This window comes from Amblyomma mixtum, chromosome 1 (assembly GCF_055824585.1).
Source record: "Amblyomma mixtum isolate Tamu chromosome 1, ASM5582458v1, whole genome shotgun sequence".
In the NCBI taxonomy this organism is placed as follows: domain Eukaryota; kingdom Metazoa; phylum Arthropoda; class Arachnida; order Ixodida; family Ixodidae; genus Amblyomma; species Amblyomma mixtum.
The window spans coordinates 212391434-212410643 of NC_143012.1; the positions used below are offsets into that span (position 1 = coordinate 212391434).

Genomic DNA, 19210 nt, shown 5'->3' on the forward strand with positions numbered 1-19210 from the left:
TGTCTCCTTTTCTTGTGTTCGCGCAGTCCTTCTCGCGCGGTGTCAACCTTTTATTTTGTTTTGTTGTTTTTCATTATTATGTTATACATTCTTCTATTATTTTTCTTTTCCCCCACATCCACATTAGAGATCAATCCCACTTGTGGTATTTGCTTACCTTCCAGGCACTCGTTCTGACCCCCCACCTCGTCTCGCTATTCCTCGAATACTCCTAAATCTACGCAGCCTCGCAGAATATGTTTTTGCAAGCTTTGCATCTTTTTTTTATACTTCCACTTACACCGGTCGCCTTCTTTATTAGCTATAAGGCGTATTTGCAATTCATCAGAGCATGTGTTTCTTGTTACGTCTGTGTTCACGATGGAAGTTGCCTTTGATTGCGGGCTACGAGCGGCGACTGGTGTAGTGTGAGTACGAGCCAGGTTTTTTAGTTTGTCTGGCGTGTAAAATCAATTTGACTCGTTTTCACCTTTTCAGTATTCCAGTGTCTGCTAAATAAACTTGGTTTGGTTTGGTTTATGGGGTTTAACGTCCCAAAGCGACTAAGGCTAAGAGAGACGCCGTAGTGAAGGGCTCCGGAAATTTCGACCACCTGGGGTTCTTTAACGTGCACTGACATCGCACAGTACACGGGCCTCTAGAATTTCTCCTCCAAAGAAATTCTAGCCGCCGCGGCCGGGATCGAACCCGCGTCTTTTGGGTCAGCAGCCGAGCACCATAACCGCTGAGCCACCGCGGCGGCTCCTCTAAATAAACTTCGTAATTTCATTTAGCACCTAAGCTGCGTCGGAGCTTTGCATGTGCTGTTTCTTCAGCACGCGTTATTTTTGAGAAAGATCTCGCACAGACTTGACCAAATACTAACTGACCTAAACTTCAGTTCCGCACCAACGGCCGATATATTTCTTTAAAACAATCACTAAAAGTGCGCTAAACGCGCACACAGACACAAACGCTTAGAAATGCAGCCCGCGCCTGTGAACATAATGGTTGGTACAGCATTCCAGTAGAGCTATGATATAGGCTCCCTAAGGGAGCCCGTCGGGAGCTTAGTATTAAGTCTACATTCCTGCTACTTTCAGTCTCTTGTGCTGTGCCAGCTCCGTCCTCCCCCCTCCCCCTCCTCTGCCTGCTTTCAACGCAATGACCAGTCGGAGATATGAACAGTGTATGCGCGGGTGTGTCCCCAAGCCGGGTGGGCGAACACAGCCCGCGCCTTCACATCAAGATACCTGCCCCCGAGAGATGCGTCCAACGATACCATGCTCGCAATGATAAAGAATACGATTTTTATGCCTATAGAGATGTCATTGCCCTTGTATTTGAAAACATGATGAATATCAAGATCGTCGCGGATGAAACTATCATTTTAATCTCTGGGCAACCAAACTAACGGGTAAGTCGGTTCGAGAAGCAGATTGCTCTACACCTTTTGCTTGCAGCATCGAAGGGAACAGTCTACTTATTTACAACCCGGATAAGGTAAATGAGCAGATGGAAAAAAAAAGTGTGGCTGAAAGTTTAAAATGACAGCATTCAATATTTTTCTGGCCCTCCGTCATTTGTTCAAGTGCAAAAATGAAGCTAGTCTCTTGATGAGTGACTCGGTGTTGCTGTAATTGCTGTAGGAAGCGTTTCAGTCTGATGACGAGTTCGAGGTGTGAAAAACTTCAAGGAGGCAAGTGGTGCCAGTCTGTCACCGTTTAGTTGCTTTTAGCGCTTTGAGACAATTGAAGAAAAGTAGAATCAAGAATTATTGCTATTAGCTCGCACTGCACGTTGCGCAAATCAGTCTCTGGAAAGGAAGACGAATGGAATGCGGTGGTTCTTTGTTCTGAGGTACAGAAGTTGAAAATAGGGTCCAAACTACGGCAGTCCTTTGCTTCTTTTTCGCCTCGGTACCTTCAACCTCGAGTTTAAAATAATTGAATTGAATTCACTTCTTTAAACCTTCAGAACTCGCGAAAATTTGCAATGAAGTGCGGTGACATACTAAAAGCTCAGAACATTTTTTTCCTTTCCTGCTACCTTTAGATTGAAGACTAACACGCTGGAGATTTACACTATTCTTGCCACCTGGGCGCGTGTCGAGTTGTAGAATATCAATTTGTTGCCTGTATTGCCAGAATATCCAGAATTTGTGAGTGTAAGTGTACATTAGTTTCTATATTTTCATAATTTGCTAACAGCTAACGATTTTGAAGTAAATAATTCAACATGCATATTGTCATGTACCAGTTCGTGTTGGTAACTCGCGCCTAGATGGCAGAGAAACGCCAACACTAAGAAGCTCTGAGAAGCTGCAACAGCATTGAGAGGCAGCCAGAGCGGAACATCAGTTTCTTCACCCAAAACACCAGCGTGGCACACGAGCTGCGTGCCGAGCAGCCGCCGACCTGCGAGAGAGAGAGAGACAGAAGCCCTTTAATGAAAAAAAAAAAAACAGAGTTTAGCCGGTGTCTAAAAATTGTGCTGCATGCTACTCTGTGCTGCGAAGCGAATTTGTTAGGGAAAGGCTATTGTTGCAGACGTGGCAATATCAGAGTTCGAGCAATGAAATCACCTTAAAACATGTACCGGAACAAAAACGGAAGGCAGGCAGAAGTGCTGATTGGATTGGATTGGAGTAAACTTTATTTGTGCCTGCAGTTGGGCGCTCGCGCGCTCCGACGAGGGCCTACGTCGTCTACGAGGCTTCCGTTACTCGGCGCGGGTCTCCGCTCGCCGTTGCCGGCTTGCTGGGTCCCTGCCTTTCGAGCGCCCCGAGGACCTGCTGGACGGCCCATAGCTGTTGGTCATGGTCGTTGCTCTTCGCTGCTGCCTGCAGCCGCGGCGGGATTGTTCCTGACCTTGCTTCCTTTGGATTTCTGATGCAGTCCCACAAGATGTGCGTGTGATCTGCCGGCTCCCTCCGGCAGACTCTACACGTATCGGTCGGGTAGGTCTCGGGGTACATGCGATGCATCAGTCCCGGGCTCGGTAGCGATCCGGTCTGGAGCTGTCTCAGTAGTACCGCCTCCGCTCGACTCAGCCTCGGGTGCTGGGGTGGGAGAGTCCTGCGAGCCAGGCGGTAGGCCTTCGTGATTTCGCTGTAGTCGGTCATGCGGTGCTTGGCTCCGAAACACGTCGGACGGTGTGTTGCCGGGGCGCGGTTGGTTAGCGCTCGCGCCGCTGCGTGTGCCGTCTCATTGTGGTTCGCACTGCGTTCCGACGCGTCGCCCGCGTGCGCCGGAAACCACTTGATTCTTACTCTTCTGTCTTGCAGTTTAGTCGCTCGTAGTACGCGCTCGGCCTCCCTGCAGACTTGGCCTTTGGCGAAGTTTCGCACCGCCTGTCTCGAGTCACTCAGCACCGTGTAGCAGTCTGCGTTGGCGATGGCCAGGGCGATGGCCACCTCCTCCGCTTGTTCCGCTCCGGCGCCTCTCACGCTCGCTGCCGTCCTCGTGGCGCCGGTCGACGCCTCTATGACGACCGCTGCGAAGGCGTTCCGTTGGTATTCGGCCGCGTCCACGTACCGCGCGTGCTCGTCGTTGGCGTGCAGGTCGATGAGAGCCTTGGCCCTCGCCGCTCTTCTTTCCTTGTTATACTCGGGGTTCATGTTCTTGGGTATGGGGTCGATTCTGGTCGAGCGTCGGACCTCTTCGGGGACGGGGAGCTTCGTCTCCGCGTCGTTCGAGTGTCTTATTGCCAGGTCGTCCAGTATCTTCCTCCCGGCTTTGGTCGTGGACAGCCGCTCCAGTTGAGAGGTCCGTTGCGCTTCGGCTATTTCTTCGAGCGTGTTGTGGATCCCGAGTGGTAAGAGGCGGGTCGCGCTCGTGGACTCGAACAGGCCCAGCGCCGCCTTGTACGCTCTCCTGATGATTACATTAATTTTCTTGCGTTCGTGTTGCAGCCATCTATGGTAGGCTGCAACGTACGCGACGTGGCTGATGATGAAGGATTGGACGAGCCTGATTAGGCTCTCCTCTCTCATGGCAGCCTTCCAGGAAGTGACTCTTTTGAGGAGTCGCATAGCATTGGCCGCTTTTGCCGTGAGACGGGCGATGGTTTCGCCGTTTCTTCCATGCTTTTCGATGACCATGCCTAGGATCCTGATTTTGCTGACCTCGGGGATTACGTTGCCGGATTTGGTTACGATTCTGATTTTTTCGCATTCGCGTTGTCTGGTCTTGCATCTGTCATTGTTGGTAGGTGAGAGTATGAGGGGCTCCGATTTGCTCGGCGAACATCTCAAGCCGGTGCCTTCCAGGTGGTCTTCTATCACGTCGACGGCGGCTTGCAGAGCGCCCTCGATGTGGGCGTCGCGGCCGCCGGTCACCCACAGTGCGATATCGTCCGCGTAGATGGTGTGCCTGACGTCTTCGATGTCCGCGAGCTTCTCGGCCACTCCGATCATTACCAGGTTGAACAGCATCGGCGAAATGACCGATCCCTGCGGTGTGCCGGTGCTCCCGAGCTTCTTCTCTTGCGTTTGTAGGTCGCCTGCTCGTAGCTGGGCGGTCCTGTCCGTGAGGAAGTCCTTGATGTAGTTGTAGGATCTTTCGCCCATGTTGAGCTTAGAGACTTGGGACAGAATCGCCGAGTGTTTCACATTATCAAAGGCACTCTTTAGGTCGAGACCAAGGATTGCCGTGTTGTCGCGGGCGCTGCCGCCATTGTCTATGATTTGGTATTTGAGCTGCAGCATCGCGTCCTGCGTGCTGAGGTGCTGTCTAAAGCCGATCACCGTGGCCGGATACAGCCCTTCTCGTTCCAGGTAGTCTTGCCACCTGTTGAGCAGGACGTGCTCCAGCACCTTGCCCACGCAGGACGTGAGCGAGATGGGCCGAAGGTTGTCCGTGTCCGGTGGCTTCCCCGGCTTGGGTATCAGGATAGTCTTGGCTGTCTTCCACTGCTTTGGTAGCGCGGCCGCTCTCCAGCACTTGTTGAAGTATTTTGCGAGGTTCTCAATCGAGCCGTCGTCGAGGTTCTTGAGCGCCTTGTTCGTGACGAGGTCCGGGCCCGCTGCCGACCGGCTGTTGAGGGCGTGCAGGGCCGCGCGGACCTCCTCGACGTCGATGTCACGATCGAGCTTCGCGTTGGGTAGGCCGCCGTACGGCGCGTGTTGTTCGGTGGGCGTAGTGGGCAGTTATTTGTCATTGATGCGCCTGGTGACAGCATCGGCGCCCTGTACCGCGACAGCCCGATGTATGAGCTTGGCGAGTCTGTCCCTTTGGTGCGACTTGGTCTTGGTTTCGTCGAGCAGGTGCCGCAGCAGGTTCCACGTCTTCCCGTTATGCATCTGCCCGTCTGCCGCGTTGCAGATCTCGATCCACTGTTGCGTGCATAGAGCGCAGCAGTGCTCCTCGATCGCTCGGTTGACCTCCGCCACCTTCTTTCTGAGTCTGCGGTTGAGCCGTTGGTTCTTCCAGCGACTGAGTATTGACTGCTTGGCTTCGATGAGATGCGCTAGCCGGCTGTCTACTTTATCAATCGCAGCGTCCGTTTCAATTTCTTTGGTCGCGTCGCGTACGCTCTTGGTGATTTCGGCCGTCCACGTCTCTATGTCTTCGATCTCGCCGTCAGCGTCTGTCTTCTGGCTTCTGGCGTCTCGGAAGGCATCCCAGTCTACCCATCTGTGTGTTTTGATGCTGGTGTCGTTGTGCTCCGGTATGCTGATTTCCACGATGGTGTGGTCGCTGCCGAGGTCGGTTCCCGTGTTTCGCCAGGTGATCGCGCCCCGGACGTGCTGAAGCATTTTAGAAGCTGTGCTACTTAAGCCTAAAGCGTAGAGATGCAATAAGCTAGCTGGAACTTCTTTCATACACAAAATTTGTTAAATGAGAATTAGAGTATTGTTCAGTCTTATGGGATCCCTTCATATAGAAAGACATTTATCAACTTCACATGGTCCAAAGTGCAGTGATCAAATTTATTTATAACAAGTACAGGAAGCGATATTCACATGAAACATTATGAAAACCAAGAATATCGCGCCAATTGAAGTACGTAGACAAAATTTCTGTTCATTGTTTCTGCATAATCTTTAAACACATAAGCTAAACTTACCTCAACCCGAAATTTCCGAACAGTTACCGTAAAGACGAACGCCCTAGACTAGAAATCATTTGCTTGAACCAATTTCTTTGAGGACTAAGGCATTCAAGCACAGTATCCCGTCAGCCGTTTTCGACTGAAACTCTCTTCGGGGGGCCATTTTGTACTCCTGTATTTTCAGTAAAGCTCTTGAAAAGCATTTGTTAGAATGAATGAGTATTGAACCTTTTCGTTTGTACTACTGTGTGCAAGTTCTTGAACAGCCTTTTCTTCTGCCGTTCTTCATTTACACGATTTATACAACCCCCTGCATGGATCATATGTGTTGAAGTACAGCATGTTTAGATCAATAAATACCATCTGCTGCATGGAACACCACTTGAATTAACCTTAATCCACATTGATGAGCTACTCCGTTCGACTTCCATACACTTTCGTTCGCGTCAGCTTGCGGTGTTCAATCTAAGGCACCTGCTCTTCGTGACAAAAAGGATGTCCTGGAAGGGTCTCCCGAGAGGAGAAGTCACTCGTTGCAGAATTCTGGCATTTGTCAATGCATTCCAGTTATGTCGCCTCCTCTGTGTTATTTGTGTAGGCCGTCTTTTGGCGGAACCTTCGTTGGTCGCACTTGTCTCAGCGGCTATGTGGAACGGAAATGACAGCCCCATCTGTACTATAATCTACGCCTCAATTCCATTTTCTTTGCATGCCTTATCGCCTCCATTCGAGTATCTGACGGCATTCACTGGGATTGCTTTTGTGACTCTAGATTCACCCTGGCCGACGCCTAACTTCTCCAAACAACTACCTTATTTAAGAGTTATTTTACATCCTGACATTTCAATGCAGTAATGATTCGTAGGCCCAGAAACCGCCGGGTGTCATTGCTTAGCAAAAAAACGAAAAAACAAACTGACCGTTCAAGCGAATGGCTTCTCGGACTATGCTAAAGCGCTTCGGCCAATTTCACCGAAGTTCAGCGAAGCGCAGCGCATACTAATCGAGGGCACTCTATCATTGGATGAATTCGAATCAACTATATCCGCTACGCATGGCCAGAAACCTCCACGTTCTGTTATATTTATTTGCGCATTCTACACAATTTGATAGCCTTACCTGGCGCTCGTAGAGTTGCCTGCGTTGTTGGCTTTATGCCTATCACTTTTTGTTCCGGACATTTCATAATAACTCCAAAAGGAGCAGATACGAACGGGTCCGGGAGTATTGACGGGCACCATCGTGTATCATTGACTAAAGTACACTATAAAATATTGGCGGATATCCTTTCTTTCTGCTATCACCTTGTGGTACAGGACTTAATCTGGCACCTTCAAACATGTGGTATTCGAGGCCTCCGTATCCCAAGTTATATACATATTGCGCGTTCGGTACTGGAATTAGCAACTGCTAAGACCTGTTAGCTGGATTGCTCTAATGCAGAGTGATCTTGCGAAGGCCTTTCATAAGACGTCTCATCATTTTTCGTTTCATTTTGGAACATTAAAACATTGATGATGTATTGCTTGATGGAATCACACTGTGCCATAGAAAGCCGTACTGCCCTATTAGAAATATTCTGCGTTCACAGTCCTGTTAGTATTCTCGGGAAAAACGCTTGCCAAGATTTGTTTATTTTCTTATGGCTGGAGCCCTAAACATTAACTCTAACCAATATTTAGCACTTTGGGCAACTATAAATGATAGGAAAAAACATTCGAAACATTTTGGAGCATATCCAGCACACAATGGTACTTTTAAGTTTTCCTTTTTCCACAGGCAATTCGAAGCTGCAATTTATTGCCTGACCATATCGTCGATTGCTTACCTCTCAGTGCCTACGTTTCGCAGTTGTTCAGCCTCGATTGAAGCATATGTAGTAATGCTGCTTTCGCTTTTATTGTTGGTTCTATTGCTTTGTATTCTTCGAATATGTCTGTCTCGACTGCAGTTATCCCACTTTGTTGATGTTGTTTCATGTTATGAATTTTGTCACTTCCTGTTATTTTGCTGTTCCTGTAGAAAAACTTCTTCACTCCAGGGTATCACAGTATCTATATAAGTAAAGCTTATTAAACGATTTTCAGCATGGCTTCCGAAAGGGCTGCTCCACCGAAACTGCGTTACTAAACCAAAAAGAAAAAATCTTGAAAAACTTCAGTGACAACATGCTAACGTTAGAAATTTATGTTGACTTATCTAAGGCATTTTATTCTTTGAACCACGAAATCTTACTCACTAAATTACTGTCATATGGAATACATGGGGTCGCTATTGACCTTATGGCTTCTTACCTGGAGCGCAGGCAACAGTACATATCGCTCGGTAATTTTTCATCTGAATTTAAAAGCATTAAAGCACGAGTCCCCCAAGGCAGTATATCAGGGCCACTATTATTTACATTGTGTATAAATGACTTACATTATGTGCTTAATCATCCTCATATTTGCTTCATATGTCACGCTGAAGACACAACTCTTTTGATAACCGGTGAGACTACGGTAGATATCGAACGAACAATTCAACAGGTCTTGTCTAATTTCCTTAAGCGGACTAATGAAAATGCTTTCTATATAAACACCACGAAGACAAAATCTGTGCTTTACCGGCCCATAAACAAGATTGTACTGAATATACTACTTGGTGGAGAAACTGTAGACCTAGTCGATAAAGTTACAGTGCTGGGTGTTGAGTTTTCAAACACACTTAGCTGCGATAGTCATGTTAATGAAATCCACTAAAAGCTGTGCAAAGTTAGGGGAATTTTAAACAAAGCTCGCTATATATTGCCTCAACGGGTAGAGATCCTGCTCTATAACGCTTTCTTTCTTCCACACTGGACCTATTATAATCTGATTTGGGGAACCACCACAAAAACAAACATTGACAAATTAGTAAGAACACAAAAGAAAGTGGTAAGGATAATTGCTAATGCACCATTTGCTTCACACACGCAGGAACTATTCACCCAATATAAAATAATTAAAGCAAGTAATTTATACCAATATAGATTACTCCAGACCTACTGCAGAGCAAATAAGAACACAAATACATTTTATACAGACTGGTCACAATTGAGCCCCAACCCAAGTACGTATGCAACTCGATTGACAAACCAATGGTGCACTCAAAAAGCCTAAAAGTAATTACGCTTTGCAGTCATTAAGATGTAATCTCTGAATGGTGCTAAACAAGTTTAATAACTCCAGAATAGATGTCTGCTGCCTTTACAAAAAATGCTTGGAGGGAATGTTCTTGTGAAAGAATGTTTTGTGATGGAACCTCCCTCTTTATCTTGTGTAAAATTTACAAGTGTTCAAAACACGCAGAAGCCTGCGTGAGTTCCTGTCTGCATATATTTTGCATGTATTTTTTGTATTTCCATTTTTCCTTCTTTGCTCTTGTTTTCATGTATGTTATTCTATTCGTTGTTTCTTTTCTGCTTAATTACATAGTATGATTTACCATTACATAGCCACTGATGTCATTTATCCATAGTGATTGTTTTTTGACTGAGTGCGTTTGTCATTTCGTTTTCAAATGTATGAAAATTATGCATGATGTGATGTCAACTGCTGCGAAGATGTAGGGGCAGTCGCCTCGTCAAGCTGCCACTTGGAGCAGCTTTTTGCGTCTGCCCCATCCTTATTCCAAGGAAAATAAAGATTTGGTTTGAACATTGCCTTTTTATTTCCCACACTGCCGCCAAATTGTTCATAAGGTTGCTTACATGCCCACTCCGCCCTCTAATATACGTTAATAATATAGAATGCTTTGTGCTTAGCCAAAAGGCCGAGAAGCATCATGACCAAGAATATTTACAACATTCGTATATAGAGCGTAACCACGGCGTACAAGAGTAATGAACACTGAATTTTTGCCACGTACAAGAAGACGACTAGCGGGCAGTGCCACGGCACGGAGCACGCCTCCTAGTCCAGGCTAGGCACAAGGCTCGCGCTCCGGGCCGGACAAGAAGGGAAAGATTTTGTAAAGCTATGAACCTCGGCATTAGTGCTTCTGCACTAATGCCGAGGTGACAGGCTAATGAAAAAGTAGTCACAAGCTGCCTCCTAAATCCAGGAAAATGCGGGCCTGTCACCCGGACTTTCGGACTTGTTCCCACGGGCTAGTCGGGGAACTGACCCGTAGGCTGGTGGCCTGGACGGCCGCGGTGCGCAACGCTGACGGCGAAGATAAAGATAAAAAGACGGCCTTCGCCCAGTCAAGGCAGTGCTTATTCCAGTGGCCAAGCCTCTCCTGTGCCTCCCGCGAAACTGACCCTCCGCCATCCTTCCTTCGTGATCCTGCTAGTTTCCTCGCCGTCAACCTGGTTCTCCTCTGTGTTACCGGGACTGAGAACGTTTTTTGTCTTGAAATGTTCCTGAACATTTAGTTTCAGCTCATTTGCCTTTTATTATTTTTTGTGTGCATATGCTGTCGCTGCCTGCACCCTCCATCATCGTTGCGTGAAGTTGTTTCTTCAATGCCAGTTTTTTAACCGGCATTATTCTGGTATTATAAGATTCTAAATGTTCGTCTTGTATAACTATTTCGCTTCTTTTTTGTCTGAAAACTGTAGTACGTCGAACTCCTTCTTCGGACTCCCACGCGATGCACAAGTTGACTGGCATAATGAAATTAGTGCGTCTCAAAGCTCCGTAGCCGGAAGGCGGGTAACCGAGAAGGTTATCCTTGCCTTGTGATGTTTGGCACACCTGTACAAGGTTGATCGTGAATTGAGGATTTAAGAAGCTGTTTGCTTCCCCCTCTCACTCTTCCTTGAATACTCACCTGCTCCGTTTGGGTATGCTCTGTTGCAACCATCCTCCTCTATCTCCCTTCTTCATTATTCATTCTAGCTGACCCCTTTTCCTTCTTGCGCCCTCCTTTCCCACTTAGAATGAGGTTTCAGCCTCCAACTACGGAGCCGGCGTTTAGACGCATTGACCGTACTACACCTTTCGCAGTAAAAACTTCACGCTCACTCTATTCAAACTCGTGACGCATACCCTGAAAAGGAGTCCGTGCTTATAATTTGACCTGACTAGCAGTATAACCTAACCTCTGGGTTTTACACAAAAGCAACTGTGCCGACGAAATGCTGTTTACTTGCGAAATCTGCCAACGGTGGCGACAACTCTATTTCATTCTTTTTGGTCTTTCCAAGCTTGTAGAGATTTCTTTGTCAGCAAAAGTAGAATTCCTTTTTTTTTGAGATGCCGTAATTTATCATTCCATACAATGTGCAATTGCTCTTCAGTGACTTAATTTCTAAGCTACAACGAATGTGGTACGTCATAAGGCTCGCGTTGCCAAATGCTCCGTGTTTAAAATCAGGCATGTTCAATTGCACGTACCCTGGACAGGTTGTTTTGTCATTTATATTTTTCTGCAGCAGCATCTGTCATACCTTTGCTTATGCCAATGTACCAAAGAGGACACCGAGCATGAGACGGAGAAGGCACTTCACACAATGCTTACACTTTAATTTCGTCCCCGCCAGAGGAGCCCAGCGCATTTTCATAATACAGTTCTTGAAGTTGTATTCCGGCACGGCCTCTTTGAACAATATGTGACTAAACAAAGTCAAGTCAGAAGCACAATTGTGACACCGTGACACCTTTCTTTTGCACACGCATGGTTACGGCACAGTTTGTCAAACAGATATTACATGTTGGAAAGTTTAAGAAATTTATTTCACTCAGCATTTTCTTCTTGCAAGCTAAGACATTAACTTTTGCTGAACAATGAGCGAAGTCTAAACTAGAGAGGTGTATTTCGGATCAGGAGTTTCGCATGTTAAGAAATATTTCGTGTTCTTGCGAACGCAATGATGTCCCATCTTTTATGTGCTAACGCCCTAATCTTTTAACGCAAGAATGTCATAACGACATAATGCAGATTACCAAAATAAACCTTTCCACTTGAAACAGCGTATATATATATTCAGCCAATAAGAAATCTTTTGGTATACACGACAGCACTCGGAGCCGCAGTATTGCTTTCCGCTGCAGGTGCCACTAAGTCTACCCCACGTAGTGCAGGAAAACTCCAGCTTGGGAATGCATTTCTTGATGCTCCAATACTCAGCAAGAATCATGTCCTTTCGATTATTGAATAAACGGACAATACTTGCCTATCGATGAAAATACGAGTAAAGAAAGAATAACACTCATTCTTATAGGATTTTTGTAAATATTGAGCCTCGTCCGTTGAATTTATTTTTGAAGTGCTGCCGCCGTATATCGAAAGCATTCAGCGCGGACAACACACCTGATTGCTTGCGAGAATCCGTAGACACAGACACAGGGACGTCTGGACAGACGGAGTGCATCCGCTGTTGAGTCATCCATATGTCTGCCTTCCTTCAGTCGCACAAAATCTGCTGTATTTCATCAACTAAAAAAGAAATAAGAGTTCTTGCAGTTTAGATGGAGTTGGTACGAGCAAGATTAAAACTGCGGGCACAGGAAAATAAACCTGTCACAAGGAGTATAAACGCACAATCACAAATTTAGAGTATCACAAAATCACAAATTTAGAGTACAAACGAAACAGCGAAAACATGAAGATCGCAAACAAGTTTCGGAACATGCGCAAATATAGGCAGTAGTTATTGGTAGCAAACAGTGGAAATAAATCCTATAGTGTTGCTAGCGCTATCTTTTACTCATCCCTTGAAGGATAGCTACCGCGATCGTCTGAGTAGTTTGTTCCTTAAGCCTAGCCTTGGTGTTGGGGTATACTGAAATTTTATCCCATCCTTCTTTTGTTTTAATGCGAAATCATTACTTCTTCCATTGCCAGAAAAAATGGTGGCGTGAATGTGTGTGAGTGACTGTGTGTATTTCCCGATGCTACAAGAAAATCGCAGCGATAGTAAGAAAAATAGGATGACGTCATTAAGCGGCCGTATGACGCACGTGTGGCGCCACTTTTCGCGGCATTCGCAGCAAAGTTGTGATTCGACCATTCGTCGTACAGCATTCTGTGTGGTATCTGGGCGCCCCAAATAGCCAAACTTCCACGTCTTGAACCCACGACATGGAAACAACGCGAGCTTCAATGTCGTGCAGCGAGAGGGTACAAACGTTTGCGGTGAGATGCGCAAGCGCCACGCAAACGTATAAAGCTGTAGAAAAGAACTTTTATGCATATACGGACATGCCGCGTAAAGAGTGCAGCAATGCGTTCGCATTCTGTCACGTAGCAGTCTTAAGCGTCTTTGCCGAAATTTTCACTAAAATTTGACTGCAGAGCACTGTGAAAGAAATTGATATTAGTGCGGCCGGCCTGTTTGTTATTACATACAGTGTCATGTCTACAGTCCCTTTTATGTTTGCATGGTTGCTAAACCCTGCACTTAATTTTAGCTTTGAAAACCCAAACAATATAATTGCCCCTAGAGATGTCAGCTCCACTCCATAACAAAAAGCACATGGCGAAATCCAGAAAGTGTGGGGATTTTCAGTGCTTCTTTCAATAAGCTTAACCAAATCACTCCTGATCCAATTTCCGTTGTGCTGTGTACTGTACAATGATAATCAGCACAGCCCCGCACAACTTACAGGGGCACTGACCTCACTCATTGTCCTGCACCACAGAAACATTTCCTCAATAAATAACGGGGCAAGAACACGCAAGGAAGAAAAAAATCTACGTCTCTACTGACAAAAGTCCACTGGTCCGTGCAGCCACTGGAAGAAACAGTGTTTCTGTTCTGCAGCCGGATAAATTGAAGCATTGCCTCATTCTTAGCGCGCAAAGTACATTACGTTATTTCCTCTCCTCTTTCTAACTGCGTCGCTTAATCATTCGCTGACTGCCTATAAGGCAATGAACCTAGTGCAACACCGGTGAAATCATTGGCTTTGTGACGGTATTGTATCGATTGGTACGTCGTTATAGGTAACGATGCTCAGTATGGTTCGTTACTTTTTTAAGTGACTTCTTAGAAGGATTTGAAGAACGAGCTGTGCGTAGAAAATACGCATAAGCAAGAAGTAGTTCATTGCACTTCAAGGCGGTTTTTATTGCGATCTAATAAAAAAGTGCAATGCCTAGTGAATCCGGATATTTTCATTCATGGTTACATCGGCCTATGCTCATATTTCTTTCTCCCCTCCGCTCGCGAAGAAACGAGCAAAAATATTCAATTTTTATTAGCTGAATTAAATTCTTTTTCTTTTTTATTATACTGAACTAATCTAATAGTTGAACTAATCGGTCAGAAAAGTATCAAAGTACACTATCTAAATCAGCAGTACCGTTCTAAAGAAGCGTTCTCTGACATCGGGCTCAAATGAGCAGTGATAGTAACTTTCGCTCTGATAGATGTTCGTATTGTTTTCGTTAGCGTAGGAAATATTCACTTAATTGCAGACCCGATTTTCATCGGCACAGTCGGTCATCCTATTAGAAGAGTGGACAATATTTCTTTTGAATAGCCTACCTGCTGAGACTCTGAAATAGGCTTGGAAGCTAGTTTTATACTGCAAACAAAAATCCCTCATTTACAAACATGTTTAAGTAGGCAAGTAAAAAAATATATATAATTTAGTTGGCAAGTATAACTACGACAACACTTTTTATTTACTAGGCTATGTGGGGTGGGGGGTAGACTGTGGAGGAGGGGGGGGGGGGGCGGTGTCGTGACCAGCACACAAGAGCACCATCTTTAGTGCACTTTCAATAGACAGACCACTAGCAAAAAAGTCGCGATGTGGCCTGGTGAAGCAACTAAGCCACAGGACGCCCCTGGCAAGGTTAGAAGGGGCAATATTTTTTTATTTACTTGCCTTGTGCAGTGCATTGCAGATGGCACTTAATTGGTTCACTAAGTAATTAAAGTTTCACAACTCCCCTGCAGATTCCACGATAGAATTCGGAGCTTTGTGGCTCAGCAACACTTCTAACAGCTTTCGCTGTAAATTCGCTGCAAAAACCGAAGATTCAAATGCACAATGTTTAATAAAGCAAATGAGAGCAAGACAAAGATAGCAAACATACACAAACCAAAACAAAAAGCAAACCAAAGTGAAAAGTGGTCAAACGTCCACTTCAGCCCCATTTAGCTGAAGCAGGCAAATCGGGGGTCAATTTTTCTGAGTAGCAGCGCGCGCAGAAATGCCTCTAAGAGAAATCTTAACCTGCTGTTTGATTATTGTTAAACTAAAATAGAGCAATAGGTAAACAACGTGCACGATCTAAGCCGTTGCTTCTAAAGAACGAAAAGGTTGGTTTATCCTTTCCCTGAAGTAGATGGAGCCCGCTCCTGCTGACGAAATCATGTCAAAAATGGAGCCCGGAAATTTAAGGCGCGACGGTAATACTACCGCTTTGGAGGGACATAAGGTTGTGTGTTTACAATGACTAACTAAATTCGCAAACATTACATGCACTTCGAAGGAAGATGACGAGACACTATATAGAAATGCGTATGCACGCATGCATACAACGAGCACACAGACAGAAAAGAACAATTTATATGGAGTCTTCAGAAGCACTGTCGTTCAAATGTCTGTAGAGCGAAAGCACTTCTTCACGAGGTCTAACCGGCTTACCTAGTTTGTGTCAAGCTTGACCTAAGAAGGTGGCCTTTTGCAAATCCTAGCATAGCAACAGCTCCTGTAGAAATAAAAAAAATTCGTTGGAGGCACTTAGATATATTTGATTTGATTTGATTTGATTTGATTTTTAAGTGCGGGAAGGCGTAAACCGTTTGCGACTGATTGCACAGATTTCAATTTGCCATGCTTGAATTCATTTCACGACAGAGGAGAGAGCATGGCGGGAGGAGCCGGTGACATCACACTGGGCATGCGCAGCGCGTCGGCAGTTGTTGCTTGGCGGCGGATCACAGTGCTTCGACATCTTTTCGACCGATGTGACGTCATCATCCATTTTTCCTCGGTTGTGAGCAATGTTTACCCAAATTATAGATCTTACATTTTTAAATCTAATTTCATACAAATCCGTTGTTTTTCCAGCCATTCTCTGATAATTTTCACTATGCTGTGACGAATTCCACTGGATGTGACGTCACACCGTTCCCGTCGCTATATCAACGTCTGCATTATATCGACGCATTTCGTCGCTTTCTTAGTTTTCTTCGCTATAATTAGCTATAATCAATTAACTATTCCCTCTACAGTCATCAAAATTTGCAACGGGGTTACATTTGGTCAACCCATTCGTTTTTTCCTATCAGCTGCGCTCGTCGATGAGTCACCCCAGGCGCTGGAAGTAACGCCGGACGGACGGAAGAATGAGCCATTAAAGGCTTTCGCCTTAATATTAACGCTACTGGATTCAGAACCCGCAGCGGCTCGAGGAGATCAGCTTCGATGGCCACTGCGTGAGGGCACTATGCTATTGCCGCAGCCGATCGCGCCTGGTGTTAAATTGCAACATAGTCTCGCACTGTGCTGGGTTCACCGCGCCAAAATAGATGCACTTTCGAGAAGCCTGCGGGCAAAGCTACCTCTTCAGTGCGCTTAACTCGTCTAAAAACTGATATGGATATTATTTGCCAGGAGTTACAAGCGTCTCAAAAATTAAGGAGCCTAACAGTAACAGTTAAAAAGTTAACTGCGCCATATTAGTTGACTTGCCTACTTGTTAGCACGCCTTAAGTGTATTCTGATGTACTACACCACTCACAATGTTAAGCCATAAAAACGCTCTTCTAACTCAAAAATCCTCTTGTTAAAAATTGTGCAAGCTCTGAGGTGAAACACCCTGCATATGTAAAAATAAATTTCCAAAAGCCAAATAAATGCTTTCCATGCTCATGAATTATCTCAAATTTCACATAAAAGTCTGTGATAGATATTTGAATATACTGCCCTCTTAATTCATGAAAATATATAAGCTAACTCGAGAATCTCACACAGAAAAAAAATAGCACATTTTTCATTAGCGAGACTGAACAATCACAACTTTAAAGCTGTGTGATATTCAATGTGCTGACATGCGAACAAAGACAAATTTAGACACTGAATATGTATTGTTGCTTACCTAATCCTGAAAGTAGTTGAAAACAAGCACACAGCAGCATATTTCTCCTGTAAGCGCTCCGATAAAGCACAGAAAAGATGGAACGTCCAAAATACAGCCGATCACATCGGCTCCGTTACCCAGAAAACCCGGCGCTGGTCTTGTCCGCATTGTGGGCATTGTGAGCGAAAAATATTGTGGCGTAAGATGGCCCAGCCGGCCACCCGTCGGAGAACCAACCTAGGTGGGTCACCTAGGTAACGCGACCTTGTAGCATCATCACAACTTGCCTACCGGATTGAGAGCAAACTGACCACTTTGGCAGGTGGATGTTAATGATTGATCGCGAGAGGTTGCTAGGGAGGAGGAACTTAGGTCGCACTAGCTCACCACCTGCCGTCGCGGGGCCGTGGTGCATCCTTTAACCGCTGCATCTTTGCGGAAGGAGTGGTATGAGGACTCCCATGGGACATATTAATGTAAAGCTGAGAATGACCAATTATACATATATGGGCATTAATCCAATAACGATACCGCGACATACCCTTAAGGCGGAACTTAAGTGTCCCCTTCATTTTTTTTTCTTACATTTCGTCCTGAGGAATTGTTACGTAAATTTGTTGCCCTGTGTTCTGAGTTCACCAAAGAACATCACGATCCGGTTAAGCACAAGTTACTGCTTTCGCTGCATATGGCCTGACCAATGGAGTAGTGGACAGGACGAAAACAGATATCCCTTACCTAAAAGAGCGCTTGAGGAGCGAAAAAAAAATCCGAAAGTTTCACGTGTACACAAAGCTAAAGAAACGAGAACATTTCTTGACGTTAAAAAAAACTTTCATCCTTTGTTTTCTTGTTTGTTTTTTAGAAATGTGAATGTAGCTTCCGCAAGTGTAATTCAACTCATGTTTTTAGTACCACAAAGAGCGCGATAGAGGCGTTTTTCCTTTACTGTTTAGTGGACGTCAAATGAGATTTGTAGATATAAAATAAAGTTTCCCACTCTTGAAACGCAGGTTGCCACTAGATAAAGTTTCACGGTAAGTTTGTTTCTTGCGCGTCATCTAAAACCTAATGTGCTCTCTAAAACTCTGCGCCACATGTGAAAATTTCGTTATTAAATGAGTGAAAGTAAATAAGGAAACTTTCCACAGGTGCAAAGGTGTGATTTGAATGCGAACTACGTCATACTCTGTGCTTATCACGGCTGTATGGGCTTCGGTGCATGTATCCGACTACAAACTTTCAGAGTCCGCCTGCATTGCTCCCTTGCGTGGCTTTACCGTTATTTTTTACTTTTTTCTGCTGATGACTGGTTCGCAGCAATCTCTTAGTCAGTTTTTGAATGAGCTAGGCTATCTTTTTGTCTGTGTGCCTATTTGCTTTCTTTCCGACGTAGGTAGTGGCAGACTAACAGACACCAGCTTTCGCCTGAGTGCAGGCAAGGGCTAATTAATTGAACACTTCGTACAACCTATTTTAGTACCTAGAACAAGGCTCCTAAGCCAGTACCAACACGCACACAGGTCTCCCAATAAAGGACATACGTATTCACGTACAATCGTACGGCTTTGTTACGCTGGGAGAATGGACTCGATGCTACAGCGACGCGACTAGAAACACAGCTTGTTTCCACGGTATAGAGCATTGCTGAAACTTACGTAAACAAGACAATGGCTTGCGTTAGTTACCTTATTTAACTTACATATTGAACGCATGCAAACACATCAGGCCATCTGAAAGCCGAGCGAGCACACATACTGCAAAACTTCAAAACCCTTGTGTGCATTGGAGGCTTTTGATGGCAGGGCTGGATTGCGATGAGTGAGTTCAGAATTTTTTCAGTCGGCACTTGATGATATAAGGGTTGAAGGAATTCACGGAACCACATCAGCCCAAAGACACACGTTAAAATACTGTGGTCCCACTGAGTGAAACAGGTTTTGCTATAGAGAAAGCTAGCAAGCTTCAAAGCAGGTTATAAAAACATTGGATTTGAAAACAGCTTCCAATAAAATGGACGTTTGATTAGTTTGGCTGCGGAATCGCCTGTTAATACTTTGGTGAAATGGCTAGTTTTTTTTCGCAGCGGGCTCTTTGATTAATGCCACATAAGAGCATGAACTGCTATTCGTGCTAACCAGGTCAAATGCATGCTAACATGATCCAGATGTTA

General features: G+C 45.2%; 1 pseudogene; it reads right to left on the reverse strand.

The window, feature by feature from the left end:
* Positions 1-2686: 2686 nt before the first annotated feature.
* Positions 2687-19210, reverse strand: part of LOC149370789 (uncharacterized) — a 171571-nt pseudogene continuing 155047 nt past the window's right edge.